This window comes from Haliaeetus leucocephalus, unplaced genomic scaffold (genome assembly GCF_000737465.1).
Source record: "Haliaeetus leucocephalus isolate CR32 unplaced genomic scaffold, Haliaeetus_leucocephalus-4.0 Scaffold556, whole genome shotgun sequence".
NCBI classification, from domain to species: Eukaryota; Metazoa; Chordata; class Aves; order Accipitriformes; family Accipitridae; genus Haliaeetus; species Haliaeetus leucocephalus.
Genome location: NW_010972992.1, coordinates 4,287,947 through 4,302,174, shown reverse-complemented (window position 1 = coordinate 4,302,174; position 14,228 = coordinate 4,287,947). Strand labels below are relative to the sequence as shown.

The 14,228-nt window shown below is 39.2% G+C and overlaps 1 protein-coding gene across 1 annotated transcript in view; it reads left to right on the top strand.

The window, feature by feature from the left end:
• PEX14 (peroxisomal biogenesis factor 14) overlaps window positions 1–14,228 on the top strand; it is a 73,028-nt gene that overhangs the window by 39,937 nt on the left and 18,863 nt on the right. The gene's annotated exons all lie outside the window — the stretch shown is intronic.

The window sequence follows — 14,228 nt, the reverse complement described above, 5'->3', positions numbered from 1 at the left end:
GAATGTCAGAATGTCAAGGCTCAGGCAGGTTGCGTGCAATCCTAATCCAGCCCTGCAGCTTTGACCTTTGAAGCAAGCTTCACCTTGAGACAGTTGAAGAGATCTATGTACGTTTGTATAAAAATATTTTTGTGATAGAAGGAATTTGCTCTTCATGGTCATCCAGCCCAGGGTTTCCCCACAGTCTTCCTGGAGCAAGTAAAGGAATTCAGTTCCTGATCAGCTCTGTGAATGAACTTGGTATTCTAAGTCTAAAGAGACAGCCTTCTCTCTTGGGGCTAAAACAAGGAGTGTAATTAGGATAATCTGTGTTGCTCTTCTGCTGAAATCCATCTCAGACCTAATGATACTCTTCTGCTAGGAAAGATAAAATAAGTTCCTGTATGAGATAATTCTCTAGGTTCTCTTAGACAACATTTCTACTCTGTTTAAAACTATGTCTTGGGTGCCCGTGAACATGAAATTCTACTGTTTGCTTTTCTGTTACACTGGTCCCTCTTAATTTTAATCTGTAGTGCAATCATTCTTTCCTTAGCAAAAAGGGGAATTGAGTTTTTGGTTCCTTCTTTCCTATTCTTTCTGATGGAACCTCATCAAAGCAAGACTCCACTCCCGCAGGAAGAGAGCAGAGAATTCATTCTCAATGAAATCGGAGGCTCTCTGAAGTAAAAGCTGTTGACTTTGTCATACCGTGCAAATGTGCATTGCTTTTAGCAAGACAATAAAGGGTAAATGGGGTGATCTCTGCTCCTGTGGAGAGGTCGGGTGGTTACATTACACAATCTTCTAGAGCATCTTGCAGCAAATACATGGGTTATATTAAAAGTTGCAATCATATCATTTTTTAAAAGTAAATTGCTGACCTTATGCAGTGGAATCAGCTTTATTGAATTTCGCCAAAAATGCGTTTATAATCCCCCCCGCCCCCGCATACACATGATATTCATGTCCTTGCTGCCCATGTGGAAATGTCCCTTTTTATGGTGATAAAATTAAATTTGTCTTTGTCTCTGCCTTGCCTCACCTTTTAAGATTCCATCCTTAAGAGACACCAGTGGATATCCGCACCAGAGAATGAAGACGGGCAATATCCCTGCATGGCTGGCTGGCTGATTGTGAGCCAACTGCTACGGAACAAATAAATAAGCTTTTCACATTTAGAGGACAAATAAAGCTGAGGACAGCTGTAATATGGGTATTTTTCTAGGAGTGTTGTGGCCTTAGCATAGGTAAGAATTTATTCTGACTTGGAAGTACTTATGCTTTGCTTCTGGATTTTTTCTAATTGCCATGCAATACGAAATGTAAAATCTACAAATAGTTACTGTGCTACTCATGTAGTACTGTGTTATGTGTCCTCCTTCAATAATAACTAACTGTAAAACCTTCTAGCCTTTGGCCACCTACAGCCCCCTTCCTGAATTCACTTAAGAAGAAAAAGTGTTTTGCAGCATGCTCAAGAATTTAGCAAACATATATCCCATATTTCTGTACCACTTTGCATATTCTAAGTACTCTACAAATATTAACTGACTAAGCTTGTGACACCTTTTGTGGAACGGCAAGATTGTAAGATCAATTTAATGTACTTCTGATTACATTTATTCTTCTTTGTTAGACCTTTACATTCTCCAAACAGTTTGTAAACTTCAGATTTCAGTGGGAAACAGAGGAAAGAGCATCCCCATTTTAGATAGGGAAACTGAGTCAGGTGTGTTAAGAACAGTTAGATAATTCTGACTTCCAGTCATATATATAAATATAACCATAGTGTCAGTGTGATGTGCTGATGTTTATAGCATTTTCAGTAAAATTACTTAAAGCATTTTCGTGTTTATCCTCTCCAGGCCCCAGCTGCTTGGGGGGGGTGGGAGATGTTAAGCTAGTTTTCTTCAATAACATCAACGCAAACCATCTAAGTAAATGAAGAGGCAGATTGGCCTCTGCAGTGTTAGTGTGTATCCCTTCTTACAGGATCTCCCCCAACCTGTCTTCCTTTTTAGGTAGCATTTAGAAGGCTAGCTGCTCAGAGATACAGAGAAGAGTATCAGAATATCATTGCTCCTGCTCTTCAAGTAACTAGAAGAATGCAGCTGTTAAACTCAGAAATATAAAATACATGTTTAAAAGATGACTCTGTATGTGTTTAAAAAAGAGAGCGAGAGAGGATTCAAGGGAACCAAAAAATAGCAGGTTCCATTACTGTAATTAAATGGCAGCATTTAACCTATCAGGCCGTTGCGTGTATGTGAGAGACGAGCAGGGAGCTGCATTTGAAATGATCACTGTCTTCCTTGGGGGATAGAGTAGTTAAATAATTTGTTTGTGAGGTGTGAGTTCAGTGTCGGGTAAAGCAAGTGCTTGTGCGCGTGTGTGTATCTTAGAAGCTAGGGATGGCTGTGTGTTTACTGAGAATACCCTGGAGGCTGGTATTTACTAGCACGTGCACTGTCAATAAGAACACAAGCTGCTCTTGCCCATTTGTTAGGTTATGTGCAGAGTCAGGGCCTCACCTGGTCCCAGATATTGCATCACAAAAGGAGAGCTTTTTTCATGCTAGGCCACCTGAGACAGACAGGAGTAGCAGTAAAAGAAAACCAGGGAGGAAATGGGGGAAGAAAAGAATCAGAGTCCTTTTGGTGAGCTTCACCTACTGCGGTGACAGTAAACGGTAAGTTGTTCTGTCTGGTCATTGGACTTGGCACTCAGGAGCGTGGGGGCTGTGTCATCCCTGGGGGACCAAGGGCGAAGCTGCTGCTCAGAGGTCTGCCCCTTAAACAGCATGTCAAACAGTCGCTTCTCCTGCAGCAGTGTCGTCCTACCTGTGCCTGGCTTGATTCCTATACTTCAAGACTAGTGTGCAAAATTATGTGGAGAGAGAGGGATCTGCAAAGTGCATCCTTGGCCCTTCATCGTTGACCCTGACTGTGAAAAGCTCTTCGGGCACCCCAGGAAGGAGATACTCCCTTCTGGGCACTACATAAGAATGTATCTTCCCATTTTTATTCGCTCCCTTGTTTGTGAGATGATTCCTCTGTTTAAGGAGTATTTCCTAGTCCTGGAACTCCAAGAGCTATCCTCATACAGTATGAGTTGATATTAGTAGCGAGGTTTTCAGCTGCTTCAGCTGCTTCACCTACTGATCTGACTTGTGTTATGTTGCAGGAACATGCCCATAAATGTTTCTTAATCTTCACTCCAGTTTCTATGTGAATTCTGTGTCACCACTCCCATTTTAACTCCTGGGCTGGAACTTTTGTGAGGCTCTAGAAGACAACAGACAGTGTTAAAAAAATGGATATTTCAGTATTTCCGTTTTGAACATTCAACTCCAGTGATTGGATTTTGAGGGCAACACTTGACTGAAAGGAGACCAGAGAAATGCCATGTATTTTAGCAGCCAAAGCAAAGCATGAATTTGAGTCCTTGTGTAGTTTTGTGAGAGTCAGATATCTGGAAGTATTTCCAAAGATGATCTACAAGAACAAAAAAAAGGATACACTTGTTACTTGAATAAATTATTTGTTGCAAATGCCTTACCTAGCTCAAACGCATATAATGTATGTATAGATTCTCAAAACTGTCAGTTAGTCTTTGTACGTGGTAATTGTGTCAGTCTCAAACATTTTACAAAGGATAGCATGTAATATTATTCCTGTTTTACAGATGTAGAAACTGAGGCAGATGGAGGTTAAATGACCTACACAAGGTCAATAGCAAGGCTGGGAATAGAACCCAAATGTGTAGAGGCTTTTTATTATACTAATAAGGAAACTCTGGAGGTGTGTTTGGCATGGTAATCAGAACCCTAGAGAACTAGAAGCAGTTAGTATGTTCTGTGCATGTCCCGAGGGAGCAATGATGAAACTCCTTTTCTACCTTACCACTCCAGTTCTCCATGTGTGGTCACTGTAGTTTTTCCACCACTTAACCTCATTATTTTTAGTATTGTTAGCATTAGTCGTCCTTTGGGCGTTTAATCCAGACTCCTTTAATTTTCTCCAGAACTCTGAAGAGCTGTTGAAGGCACATGGGGAGAAAAAAATAACAATAAACAAACCAAAAGATGAAAAATGGTCTTTTGAAACTTCTGCTATTTTGTTGACTTGTCCTCTAATGTTTTTTGTCTTCACTCTTCTTTTATCATGAAGGACCCTGCTTGAATGTGTAATCTTGGTTTCTTAAAAGTTCATTTGCTATTGTTTCTTTCTTCTCCACCCAAGATTAACATCCTGTGTGGTGACATAGATGGTTGTTGTCTAAATGGACGCGATGTAACCAACAAAATTGTGAAGGGTGGGTGGAGAAATATTTATACAGTTGTGTTAAAAATTACAAAGTAGGTTTGCCTTTTAAACAGAAGGTATTTCAACACTGTTATTGGCAGCATCAGCCTTTAATTTTACAGGTGGCTAGCTTTGTAGTAGCATTCAGCAAACAATATTTTAATGGCATGTAAAAAAATTTCTCTAAAACAAAAGAAAGAAGAACGAGGGTGATTTATAATCTGTAATGAATACTTGCTGACATGTCTTTTTATAATAGTGTATTAGCGTCTCTGTCTTTCTGGGGGAAGTGCAAACCAGATTTACCTGAAACATTTGTACCATAATAATCAAATATGTAGTATTTAGGTGTATTTTCCTTAATTGAGCTTATCTTCGCAGTGCGATGATACCTGACTCCTAGGTGTCTAACATTGATTCCACTTCAGAGAAACTGGGTTAGAGGAGCAAAGACACTCTATAAGGTTGTGAGAAAATACTGTCAGAAAAAGGACTTAGACTCCTGTGTTCATGGCTCCTCACCCAGTGTTGGTTTTTTTACATTTCCATTTATTTTTCCCATACATACCTCCATATATTTTTACATTTTCTTTGAAACATGCAGCTGTAGCTACTGTTCTCCATGCTTCTTACAGCAACTTCCTGACAGAGAGAGTGCGCAGTATGCACTGTTGTACTGCATATTCAATGTTCTGTTCTGTGTGTTCTTCAAACACTAAAACTTTATTTGGTATACACTTTATATGATTTTTCATGTGATAAGTCTGGACTAATGGGTTTGTTTTGTTCCTTTCTAAAGTTTAAAGTTGTGAAAGTGAAAGAGGAAATAAATAACATTGAGGCAAGTTGCTCTTTACATTGCAGTTAATCTTAGTCTGCAGAAGCTACTCTCTGACAGGTATTGTCTACTGTAGAAAATATCCAGATGCTCTTGTTAGTGTGTTTGGGGCAATCAGTAATTCCAGAGTAATACAAGGAACTGGGAATGGTGCATGAGGACAGACTTTCTCATTCTTATGTATAAAACCAAGTAATCCTTCTGATATTCTGACAAATCTGGTTAAAGAATTCCCTATAATGGCTTGAAATTGCTGTTCTTTTCCACAATTCCTTTCTTTTGAACACCAAGTTGGGGAGAAAGAGAGTCTGGTTCTAGAGTTGCAGGCCAGCATAGTCCAGTAATAACAGCTCAGCAGTGACTTCTAATCTGGAGTTATTCCACCTTAGGGCCGGTCTGCTAGGTCAAATCTAATATGGACTGTATTCTGGCCCATACCACTGAAAGGCCTGGTTATTCTTTGCTGCAATAGCAAAGGAGATGTTGGAGTTACAGATGTCTGGTTGACTGTCGATCCTCCAGGCCAGCTCCTTCTACTTTAGTGCTGTAATTCTTGTGACGTGCTGGTTCAAGTTGTTGGAAATGCAGTTTAAAGTCGGAGTTCTGAAGGTAGATCAAAACCAAACCTCCTATATTGCCAGTGTTTTACCTTACCTGAATTTAAGACAACCTCTGGCTTTCTCCTTAAAAGCTCCTAAAGATAGTATCACAGATCAAAGAGTAGCCAAAGGCCAATCATTTTGTTACTATTGCTCAACAAGCTGCTTAACAAAATATTTTTCTTTCACACAAAGTAAATGGATCTGAAGCTCAAATGTTTTCTGACACTGCTGTTTTTAAAATTCGTGGTAAGTTTTGGTAATGAAGCTTAGTTTCTAGGTTTTTGAAGTGCCGTGTACCAAACTGTTCTACTTTTGGAAATGAACTTGTAGTAGTAATTAATATCCTTTCACCTTTATAGAATGTTTTTTGTTGTAGTTCCCAATTTAATAGAAAGGAAATTTCATAGACCTGGTGTGTACTCTGGGTAAGTTACTTCATTTATGTGTGCAGTGGTTTTCTTTCCAACCTGTCTTTCCTTCACATAGACTGTTGAACGCTTTAGGTCTGACTGCCTTCTACTCTTGTTTCTGCACAGTACCTGGCACAATACCTGCACAGTGAATGCCTTTTGGGGCCTCTAAGGAGTATTATAATACAAGTAATGAGGATCAGGAACCATCACCATGAGACTTGTTTCTCTGCAGGAATAACAACAAGCATTTGCCAGATCACAGGTTGGGTATGCTTGGAAACTTACCCGTTTAGTGTACCTAATGCTTGTTTTCTCTGAATGCATAGTCTTATTTCTAGGGAGGTTGTCAGTTGTGATAACAAATTATGACAGCACTGTGGTTACTAGAGTAGTGTCTCTTCCATTATCTGGACTTTCTGCCCTATATGGGCTTCTTTTAAACATATGTCAGAGCCTTGGTTATGTTCTATTCCTGATAAACTACCTTGGAATTGGCATCCTGGCATAGAGTCTTCAAAGCCTTCAAACCCCAAGGTAGATACTAATTTGAAATAATTTCAGATATGCAGAGGTTTTTGTTCTCTATGTAGTGTTCTCATGTCATGTACTGGCTGAATTGGATGCCCTGTGTTACTGTGTTACAACATTGGTTTCCAGTTAGTCACATCCATTGTCTCTTCTTCATCACTAGTGGTGCAATAGACAGGTGGACTTTACCATTGTCCATTCAAAGGAGGCTTTCTATCAGGTACTGTTCTTCTGCTTGTATGATGATAGAAAGGAAAAGGTGAAGGCAAGAGACCTAAAAATAAAACCCACAGATGATGATAAAATAAAATTTCCCCCTGTCTTTAGAAGGGGAGATTTTTATGTTACAGAAAGACTTATTTCTTCTGTCTTTTTTGCTGATAATGTTATTCGTAGAATGACTCCGTAATAGACAGGTCTTTGGAAGAAGATACCCAAGATTGAAGTTTCACTGTGTTTTGCATATGCTTGTTGTGTAGGAATTTAACTGGGCTTTGTAACAAAACTTCTGGTTCTGTAATTCAGGTTATTGAGGTCTTCTGGACATGTCTTGTTTGATTTAGAGTCATGTTGCTGTCTGCCTTTTTTCTAATCTGAACTTTTTGTGAAGCAAAAATTGTGTCTGTTGAATTATGCTGTCTGCTACCCGAAGATTTGTTATAGATTAATTAAAAAATGAGGCATCCAAATCCTGTTAAGGCTGTGATAGCACTGCATCTAAGAGGACTTTTGCATTTCAGAATCCCGAGTCTGAGTCCCATTATCCAGCCACTTCATCCTGCATGTTGTTCCTCGTATTCTCCTCTTAGTGCTTTGGCCCCTGAAATATATAGCTTAGTATTGGGACCTTTTACTTAAGGTATCCCTTCCTTTTTTTTCTCTATGTGGAACAGAGCTAACATACTTCATATAAGCAAGGAGCTTACTTTACATTAGAATAGGAAGACCTGACCTCTCTTACTACAAGTGAAACTGTATTTTCCCTGCCTTGAAACTACCAGTGAAATAAATACATTTTGCACTGACTTACAATGCTGTGATTTATGCTGTGATATGCTTTGTGATGTTACAATGTCCTTTTGCCTTTGTGTTTGATTTTTTCCCCTCTAATAAATTTTAGTGGGTATGTTGTCAGTGAACGGGGGTATTTACCCAAAATGCCTATAGGAAAATGAGGCATTCTCCCTGATGTCTGCTGCCTCAGAGAAGGAATCCTATGCACTTTTTTTCCCCTCCCATTAATCTTACTGCAATTTTTTTTTCTATATCTTTCCTCCTTGTTTTGAAATAGTATTAACAAGGGAGGTACTTTTGAATAGAAAACAACTGGAAGGAAATGTATTTCTCTTTCTCATGTGCATACACATACATGTTACACACAAATGTGAATGAGTGATCAGAAGCAACTTTTTCATTTTACATTTTGAACTTCTCATATATAGAAAACTGAGAAGAAAAGTTGTGGTACTTGTTCCTGTTTTTTCCATTCCAAGACATGCTAAGCAAGTTGCTTGCCCTTTCTTATTCAGAGTGAAAATACTTTGATCCAGTTTTCAGAAGACAATACTCATTTCATAAGAATATTTAATCAGTAGAAAATAGGGAGGATTTAGTTTGTTTGTTTAGTATTTAACCAAGTGAATAAGGCAGATTAGGGGAAGGGGGGGGGAGACTGGACCCATAAACAAGGTGATATATAATATTTTTTTTCGTTCTCCTTTTAAATAAATACCGATCAGCTTTATGTTCAGAGACAATAGGAGCCGTTGGCTTAAATTTGCAGTTTACTGTATTTATGGCTGTAATATCAAGGTGCTGCCGTCGTAATTTCATGCCCCAATGAGAAGAGCAAGGTCGAAGCAAATGCTTCCATCGGCATCTGCTAACACACTAACTCATAAACAAGGCCCGGCTGGATCAGGTGGCACGGAATAATACAGGCTAATGAAATACAGCACAGCTTTCCATTACTGTTAGTTTTTACAGTGTCGTCATTACGTGTAATTTATGTTTAAAAAATTCAATTTTATACAAGGCTCTGGGAAATAGGGGTCTGCAGGTCACCCGACGACTTTTAACGGCTCTGAGAGTCCTTATTGCACTCTACTGTTCCAACAAAATGTTAATAATAAATAAAAAAAAAATCCTCTTTTACTTTTTCTCTGGTTTGCATATCTTGCTCTGTCTTTTTAATTACAAGTGGCTAAGGAGAGTTTGGGGCTCTAGATGATGTCAGGAGTTATCCCCTTTACTGATGCTCCCAGAGGGGGCTTACTATCTGCTTGCTTTTCTTTTGTCTGTCTATCAATCACCTGGGGTCCTGTAAATGGAGTAAACACAGCTGAGGAGAGGGAGATACTTAACAACCTCTCTCCCAAACCCTCACCCTCTGACATTGCCCTCCTCTCCTCCATTACACTTCATTTTATTATAGACTCCAAAAAGCTTGGCCAGGAAGAGAAACTGCTGCCAGATTTATTTATTTATTTATCTTTGTTATGCCAAAATACTTTTTATTTTAACCTTTTCCTTCCTGGTTGGCTCACTGTAATCCTTAGCATTGTACTGTCAGTCGGGTTTTCCTTCCTTATTTTAGTGCTGTGCAACTGAGGTTAGAGCACCTTTATCCATTCTGATTGCTGTTTAGTCACCCTGATGGGTTAAAGTATATGTTTCTTAAAGATTGCAATTGTATAATTAACAGTCTCGTAGATGAATAAAGCTGTAAGAATTCAAAGCCCTTTCAGTAACTTTTCAAATCACTTTTATTTCTGCATTTTTCGGCCTGACAGTTGAGACCAGTCATTTACCCTTTGATGTTTGGATTCCTTTACACAAAGTTTGAGCTGGAAGTGCAGCAGCAGGATGTTTACATTCAAATATAGTGTCTTAATGTGAATGAAGGGTAAAAAAACCAGAGCGATGTTTCTGAGACCTTAGGTTTTGTTAAAATGTTGGGTTGGGCTCAGCCTTATGAGTGCCGTGTGAACCAAGATGTATGAAAGAAAATGGATCAGGAGACTATGCCTTTTTGACCTTTTTGAAATGTGTTCAGCTAAGCACAGAGTAGGATATAGGACAAACATTTGATAAAAGAATCACCCAGCACTGCATGTAACTGACTGAACAGGTGGAATCATTAGTCTGGATCGGATCCCAGAAGGTTTTTATGATGATTCTTTTAAAATGTGGCCATGTTCTTTCTGAGCAGAGTTGACTCGGTGGCTTCCGGGAACAGGAGTGTAATGTTGTTTCAGGGTGTCTACCAGTAGTTCTTCCTTTTAGTCATATGATACCATGCACTAACTACAGGCAGTCAGATAGGTTGTTGTAGCTGAACAAGTTGTCCAGTTCTATTTTGTTTTTTTCTTAATAGAAAGTGTGTGCATGTGTGAGGAAAACAACAACAGATACTACCCCCCATCCCGCACCCCTCCCCTGCCTTTTGTTTTTGTCCCTGCAAAAGGGTAGGTCTGACGATTGCTCCAGGGTGGTCTGTCACAGTGGTAATAAAGCTGACTTTGGAAACCCACAAAAGGAACTTAATTCTTTCCACCACCTTTCCCTATTATGGCAGAATCCTGAATTTCTTCCTAAGCAGAATTTTTTTCCCTAAAACTAATGTTGCCTTCAATTTGTGAAAATCTTGCATGAATTTCTGGATTGAGCAATGCAAGGAGGAATATAATGAAGAAAAAGATATGCTTAGTGGATGGGATGGGAAAAAGGGTTGTCACTGAAATGTCAGACCCTATGTCAGAGAAGAAGAAGAAGAAAAAACTTAAGTGGCTCATCTAGTTAAACTCATGCAAGGGTTCTGCATTGCAATTACTGCTACTGTGTTTCATCCAGAAAATAGAGAAGAATGGGTTTATGGTAAAACAACAGATTGGGACTCACATCTCCGGAGTTTTGTTTCCTGACTGTCAGAGGTTTGGTTCTGACCTTGGAGCACTTCTCATACCTGTACGTCTCACTTCTTCCTCATCTGTAAAATATGGAAAACAGTGCTCCTCTAAGTACTCCTCTACCTCAGAGGTCATAAGAGGAATGGTATTTTGATGTACATGAGGTCCTTACATTAAATAGTAGTAGGTATTATAGAAGGGCTTAAACACACAGTCAAGTCTTAAAAGTTCTTGGGCAAAGGAGCTTTTTATACAATACCCAAGGTGCAGGCACCAAGAGATGTTTGTGACAACCCATTTTATTCTCTGACTTGCTCTGATTCTGTGTTTGACTACAGTTTAGAGAGGCCGAGTGATCCCTGAAAATTGAGTGGCAGCAGTGACAATCACAAAAGAGGGTCAACAAGAACCTTTAAGTGCAAAACAATCATGGGTGCTGGATTATTCAAATCAACACCCTGAAGCCTGAAGAGGAAACTTTAAGGCTTTGTGAAAATTATGACTAATTCTTTGCAATGGCTGTGGTGCTGTAGAGGAATGAAATGGATGATTGGGGGAAGGGAATAGGTTTGCATTCTGTAGGGCTATGAAGACAGTTTCCTTGCATCCTTCTCCTCAGCTCAGTCCTTGCTCAGTACCCTCTGCGGTTAGATTATTCCTTGCAGATAGCAATCAACTGGAAGGAAGTGTGTGTCTAATTTGCATGAGATTATTTAAAACAAAAAAAAAAGGTCTGCATTAGTCAGGGTGATGGTAAACAACGCAAAGAGATGCCTTTTATAATATAGCCGTGGCTCAGCTTTCAAAGCCAAATATAATTCACTTACAATTGGCAGTTTCCTTTATTGTTCCTTTTAACCTTTTGCATTCTGCATGGTCTTGATCTTGCTGCAACTCCAGAAGAACTAAAATGTTCATTTTCCAAAGTGTTGAGAAAGTGGATTTAGAGCAGTTCTTCCGTTAAACGGAGCTGATTTTCTTGGCATACCTATTTGAGAGTTATATTAGACGCAAAGCTCCAGTTTTCATGTCACTGCTTTTGCATCCAAGGGAAGTGGTATTATCTTTGGGTTACTAACTTCCTGCTAGATTAGAACAATGAATGGACCATGGATACTTTTTTATATAATGCTGTGATAGAGGGACTGTGATAAAATAAAAAAAGGTGAGATACTGGAACAGATGACACTTTGATCTGGTTTAGAAATTCCCACTTTTCTATATGTAAATAATATATCAAGGTTGAATAATCTGGGGCATGGAAAACTCAGACTATGTGCATACATGTGTGTAGGTGGTGAATCAGAAAAAAATTCAGTCCAAAGGGAATTTTGATGAGTTAGTTATAATTTCCTGTGGACAGTCTTCAAATATCTTGTACATTTTTGTTAGTGTGTGTGAGAAATGACAACTGTGAAGACAGGTATATTTCTGAATCTACAGGTGACTAGTTGCAGTGCAGACTTACTCCATATATTTGCTTAAGGAATCAGCTCTGGGAAATTATTCCCTTGATGCTTGGAGGCCAAGATGACAGGGCCTTAAAAACATCTTGTTCAGATGAATAAAAAGGGGGTGTTTCAAGGTGATGGCACTCCCAGTCTTCTCCTCTGATAATTAAGAAGGGATGTAGTTGTGATGTTCTTTTGTATAATGCCACTAGTACCATGAAGAAGACCACTTCACCAGGTAGCAGAGTAGTCCAGGAAAGTAATAACAGTTTTAATTTGCACTGCTTTGCACAGGATTCAAACCAGGAACTCAAATGTGAAGGTTTCCTATCATTCTATCATTCACATTAGCTTTTTCGTCACAGTACAGCAGGGTTTTAATGGAAGCAGTGATACTTGAGTGTCCCTAGTTGGCAAGATCAGAATAATCCTAGAAGTGCATTTTATCTGTAAAAAGATTTTAGTTTTTTTTTCTCAAACAGGATGAGAATAGAAGGGGCAGTATGGTTAGGAAACAATAAGCATTGTTTCCTGCTCTTTTTGTAGAATGAAGTAGGGATCCTCCATAACTTTCGTACATTTCTAAGTGTTAAATATTATCAGATTTGCTGTCTTTGTGTGGCACTAGAACAAAATGCCCTATTCTAGTGGGAGCCACATTTGCAGCCAGCAGCTAATGTTGTCTCCCATCTTTATGAAAATTCCATAGTTGCTCGCGAACTGCAGTGTTGGCATCTGTTTATGCTTTCTCCTACATTGGATAATTAGGAGCTGGTTAAAACAGTTTCTTTCTGATTAGGACTTTGCTTTTTAACATGGATTAGACACCATAAATATTGCTTTTGTGACTAGAACAGTAGGCTGAGTTGTGTTCGTGTGCCTTTTATTACTCTCACTGCAGGTCTTGTTCCATACTGTTATGTGTGGTTTTGGTTCCTTGCTATTTGAGGCATGCATCAAATACAAGTAAAGGGGTGATTTTGTCCGATTGCAGGACCAGAGATCAGGAACATTAGATTTCTGATACTGTTTCTGACACTCACAATATTCTGTTATGTTAGAGAAATCATCTAACTTCTCTGTGCATCAGTATCTGCACTGTAGAGTAGATAGAATAATATCTCACAGGAACTCACAGTAGCTCACATACAGGAATAGGAAAAAGATCTGTTAATGGTTATAAAGCCTCCTGAATACCAGAAGCACTGTGTTAGTGCACTTAGGTAATACGCTCAGAAGCCTGGCCATTTTCTGTATTGTATCTCCCCGTAATGTTAAAAAGCAAAGTGTTTTAAAGGATTAAGTTCAGGAATTTCACCTACCAGCAATACTTCGTGGATCTCGAGTGGAGGTGGTGGAGGGAAAGCATTTCCCCATTTTTCTCCCACTGCTGTCATATTCATACCATTTTCCTCACTGTGCTCAGTCTCTACAACAACTGTGTGAGAATCAAGTGGTCTGTCTCTTCTCTTCTAAATCTCCTTCCTTAAATCTATATTCTCACTTCCAGCCTTTCTGAATGTTTTTGCATACGCACTGCATGTATAGTAAAAGGTCCTGAATCACTTCACATGTTCCTCATAGTAGGGACGCTGGCTTTCTATCTGCTTCTGTGCAGGAGAAAATAACAACAAATAATACACAGCTGTCCATGCCCCACATCATGGTTGCCATCTGAGTACTACATTCTTTTTCTAGAGGATGTTTTCTCCTGTTGGAAAAAATAATCCAGCTGTGCTTCCTTCTTCACAGATGCTGGTCATCGTGAATCCTTTAGCTGCTTTTCTTTCCCCCCTTGTTGGCCAAATCCTTCCCATATGTTGTGGCCAATTACAGATGGTCATCCTGGCATTTCCTGATGGCAGGAGTGACTGCACCAACATGTACCATGTGTGCAGTATTACTACAGCTCTGCGTGAAATAAAAACCAGGCTGCCCTAGGGCAATCTAATCATGCAGCAATAGGCCGGGGCAACGCTAAGCTGAAAGTTTGGGCTTGGCCTTGTTTTGATCTGTTTTGTTATAGTTTTATTTCCTCCTTACATTCTGTGTCCCATTCATACTAATCACAGTCAGTCCTGATTTTTTCTTTTTATTTCTGCATTTGTCATAAAATAAAGCAAATTATTCCCGTCTTCGGAAACGATCTAGACTAATTAGTCGTCTAACCCAATAATTAGTTTTTTGTTTCCCTGTCTGTTT